Consider the following 5,007-nt stretch of genomic DNA (forward strand, 5'->3'; position numbering starts at 1 on the left):
GGATGAAACAGTGACCCCCTATTCCGGCTGGGGTTATCTTCCCAATTATGTCAATTCCCCAAGCAGAAAATGGCCAAGGAGATGTCATCGTATAGAGTAATGAAGGAGGGACATGTTGTACATTCCCGAAGATTTGGCAGTTGTGGCAATGTCTTACGTATTTGATGCAATCGGATTCCATTGTGGTCCAATAATACCCCAAACGTGTGATTTTCTTTGCCATCATGGGCCCACTCATGTGAGGACCGCATTCTCCATCGTGGACTTCTTCCATCACCTTTCGTGCTTGTGAATGATCAAGGCAACGCAGGATTACACCAAGAGGTGTTCTTTTGTATAACTCTCCTTGCATGAGAACGTATTGGGAAGCTAGTAGGCGTATAGCGCGTTGTCCCCTCTTGTCCATATCCGGTGGATAGGTACCATTGATCTTGAAATTCAGGATTGCTTGGAACCAGGGTTCCTGTGCGATCTCCTCTTCATCGATGATTTGGTGGACATAAGCCGGCTCTGACCGTCGTTCGATGCACAAAGGCATTTCCACCATGTCATCTGGCATATTAATCAAAGATGCAAGTTTCGCAAGAGCGTCTGCGAATTGATTTTCTTCCCGAGGTAGGTGTAGATAGGTTATGTGGTCAAAGAATTGGGCAACTTGGTCTATTCTAGCTTGATAAGGTGCTAGGCTCTCGCTTCGAATTTTCCAAGATCCTGTAACTTGGTTGATGATCAGTGATGAATCCCCATGTACTCGGAGGTTTTTAATGCCTAGACTCACTGCCGCTTGTAGTCCAATGAGGCAAGCTTCGTATTCTGCAGCGTTATTTGTCACCTCGAAGTCGAGTTTGACAGAGATTGGTGTATGCTCGCCTTCAGGAGAAATGAGCAACACTCCTATTCCAAATCCTCTTAAATTTGATGCCCCATCAAAGTAAAGGTCCCAGGAGTCTACATCAGTTTGGAGTATGTCCTCATCCGGAAATGACCAAGTGTCTATGGTTTGTGCGTCTTCGATGGGATTTTCTGCGAAGAATTCGGCAATGGCACGACCTTTTATTACTTTCAGAGGCACGTATTTGAGATCGAATTCTGAGAGCATCAAAGTCCATCTTTCTAGGCGTCCATTGAGGACGGGTTTCTCGAAGAGGTATTTGACTGGATCCATTTTGGAGTATATTTTGACGGAGTAGCTAAGCATGTAATGGCGTAGCTTCTTCGTTGCCCACACAAGAGCGAGGCATGTCTTTTCGCGTTGTGAGTATTTGCACTCGTACTCCAAGAACTTCTTACTAAGGTAGTAGATAGCCCTTTCTTCACTTCCTACGATTTGAGCTAGCATGGCACCCATGGTCGTTTTTGATTCTTGTGAGATATAAACCAAGAGGTTGATCTCGTTGAGGTGGCATGAGCACTGGCGGTTTAGCCAATATCTCTTTGATTCGGTCAAATGCCTTTTGACAATCATCGTCCCACATGGTGTGGTCTGTTTTCTTGAGTTTCTTGAAGATAGGCTCGCAAATCATGGTGAGTTTCAATATAAATCGACTTATGTATTGCACTTTTCCCAGGAATCCTCTGACTTCTTTTTCTGTTTGAGGTTGTGGCATTTCAATCAGAGCCTTGATTTTGGAAGGCTCTATTTCTATACCTCGTTGGCTAACGACGTATCCCAGGAGTTTGCCAGATGTTATTTCGAATGTGCATTTCTGAGGATTGAGTCTCATGTTGTACTTTCGTAGCCTTGCGAAGAATTTGCGAAGGTTCGCAATATGCCCTTCTCTTTCCTTGTATTTGACAATCATGTCATCTACGTATACCTCAACTTCTTTGTGCATCATGTCATGTAGGAGTGTAGTTGCGGTGCGTTGATATGTAGCTCCGGCGTTGATTAATCCAAACGGCATGGCTGTATAACAATAGGTTCCCCATTGAGTGACAAAGGCGGTCTTATGCATATCTTCTATGGCCATCTTAATTTGATTATAACCCACATATCCATCCATGAAGGATAGTAACGCATGGTCTGCAGTATTGTCCACCAATATATCGATGTGTGGTAGAGGGAAGTCATCCTTAGGGCTTGCTTTGTTTAAGTCCCTAAAGTCAACACAAACGCGGATTCTCCCATCCTTTTTGGGTACAGGTACTATGTTGGCTACCTAGTCAGAATACTCGGAAACTTTGATGAACCCGGCCTTGAATTGTTTATCAACTTCTTCCTTAATCTTGAGAGCCCATTCCGTTCTCATTCGTCGAAGCTTTTGTTTTACAGGTTTGAAACCTGGCTTAATCGGGATTCTATGTTCGACGATATCCCTGCCGATCCCTGGCATGTCTTTGTAGGACCAAGCGAAAACGTCTTTGAATTCATTTAGGAGGTCTATGAAATCGGCCCTTTCGGTAGAGCTCAAGGTAGTCCCTATCCTAAGTTCTTGGGGTTCTAGTTCGGTTCCTACATTGATGGGTTCAGTGTCTTCTATTACTGGTCCCCCTTCCCCTTCCTGTAGTATTTCTTTGGCTACGTAGGGAGGTATTTCGATCGAGTCTGGGTCTTGGTCATCCTCAGTATCATCGTAAACAGAATTGCACTCAAGATAACACAAAGAGTAAGCAGAACCTGATTTATTCATATTAAAATTTGAGTAAAGTCGAAACAAAGAAGCCATCTGATCCATGGTCAGTGGTGGCAAAGGGACAGTGGTTGGGGCATTTCCCGAACTACTGTGACTACTCGAGGCTAAGCTAGGAGAAACAAAGGGAGTGGGGATGACAATAGGAGGAGACTCTCTAATGACTTCTCTAGACTCCGACTCTGACTCCGACTCCGACTCGAACTCATCGTCTTCTGGTTCTCCTTTGAACATCTCTCCTTCTCCAGTGGTGAGCTTGAAGAGCCTTCCTTGGTTGTTGGTCCACTTGATTGATTTTCTCCATCCTTTCTGTTGACTTGCGTTGGTTTCTGTGATTAACGCGGTGGGGTTGAAGCGATTGTCTTAAAGTATCATGGTAATGATCTCATCCTGCGCGGCCCTAACAAATCGATCTTCTCCAAACAAAAGGCTAACAGCTTGTTCGTCTAAGCAAGGTGCTTGACGGGTTTTGACGGTAGGAACCGTTTCTGGAGGGATGAAGTAGCAATCGTGAAAGATCTCGATTCCGGCTAGCTTCCTCATTCTCATGATTTCATCTTCTAGTCGTATGATTTGGTCGACTAGTTTATCTACCACGGCGACTATTTCTTGCATAGTAGCATTTTGAGAGAAGGTTAGTGGCACATGCTCCTTGGGTGTTGCGTTGGGATCTCGTAAAGTTGTCACCATATTTTCTAAATCCCAAACTTGCCTATCCACACTCCTTGCCCATGTGATGAAGTCGGAAATGGTAGGGGAGATAGTAGAGTAGAACCCTTCATTCTCGATTGCATGGATTTCATTTTCAATTGGAGCAATGAGGTGTGAGCAATCTAAGGTAGATTCGTCACTTGTAATCACTAGAACTCCAAGAGGGTTCTGAGTGTTGTTGGGTTATCCTCCCGGCGGTATTGGCAATCGACCATCTTCAATCATGTCTTGAAGCACATTTTTCAACTTGTAGCATTTTTCTGTGTTATGCCCCTTGCCCCTATGGTATTCACAGTACGAGTTCTCGTCCCAGAATTTGGATTTCCTTTCGGGTTCGGGAGTAGGTCCAATGGGTTGGAGTTTGCCTTGCTTCATTAACCTTTTTAGCGCGTTGGAGTAAGTGTCCCCAAGATTTGTGAATTTCCTTGGTGGGGTAGTTTTCTTGGATGGCTCGAGAAGGTTAACTTCATCTGTCTTGCTAGTGGAGCCGTATAAATGACTTGTTGAGCCTTGATATCCTCGACCTACCGTTTTGGACAAGAGCCCTTTACGGATGTCATCTTCAATCCTTGTCCCTAGTACGGTTAAGTCCTTGAAAGTTTTGATATTTTGGTATCTCAAATGATTGGCATAGATGGGTTTGAGATTGTCCACAAACTTCTCCACAAGGGTAGCCTCATCCGGGCGTTCAACTAGTTGGGTACTAGTCTTCCTCCACCTACTTAGGAAGTCGGTGAATCCTTCTTTGTCATTTTGGGTAAGAACCTCTAGAGTGCGCATGTTAACTTGGATCTCGGCATTATCGCATATTGTTTAGAAAACTCGATTGCGGCATCTTCCCAAGTAGCGACCTTCTTGTGTTCTAAGGAGTAGAACCATTGCTTCGGGATGTTGTCAAGAGATGAAGGAAAGATCCTTAAGAACATCTCGGGTTTGATGCCTTTAATATACATGTAATCCTTGAAGGCACGGATGTGGTTCAAAGGGTTTTCGTGTCCCTTGAATTTAGGGATATCCGTCATATTGAAGTTGGTTGGCAATTTGGAATTGACGGCTTCATACTTGCGATTATTTTCCCTATAAATGTCATCTCCTTTAAGGTACATCAATTGCTCCTCTAAGTATTGGAGTCTTTTCTCAGCTACAGTCATTCTCATGAGAGGATTTTCATCCCTGGATTCATCCGCGGAGTCAGCTATTACTTCACTTTCATGAGGGGGCAACCTCCCCTCTACGGCATAGATCCGGCCCTCGATGATCTCAAGGCGATCATGGACTTGGTCTTGGGTAACTTGGATTTGGGCTAGCGCGGCTAGGATTCGATCATTACCATCTTGAAGTTGGTGGAGGTTTGTTTCACTGGATCCAAGCATCTTGAAAAACTGGATAAGAGATCGATGACGAATCAAAACACGATCGACCATTCTAACACACTTGCTAAAAAGAGAAATGTTTTGACTCGTGAAGTGGGTGTGTGCCACTTGTGTTGAGTGAGCTTTGAAGAAAGACAAAGATTTTGAAAATGTGTATCCTAGTCAACTATAGTGTAGTTGTAGGAGTGGACTCGAAGTGAGGTTTTGAAATGGGCTTGTGGCCCGAATTTTGATTTGACAAACGGACAGAGTTTCGACTGGGTTTTGCGCTAATCAATGGCCTTTTTTCGAAA

The sequence above is a fragment of the Silene latifolia genome, unplaced genomic scaffold (assembly GCF_048544455.1).
Source record: "Silene latifolia isolate original U9 population unplaced genomic scaffold, ASM4854445v1 scaffold_122, whole genome shotgun sequence".
In the NCBI taxonomy this organism is placed as follows: domain Eukaryota; kingdom Viridiplantae; phylum Streptophyta; class Magnoliopsida; order Caryophyllales; family Caryophyllaceae; genus Silene; species Silene latifolia.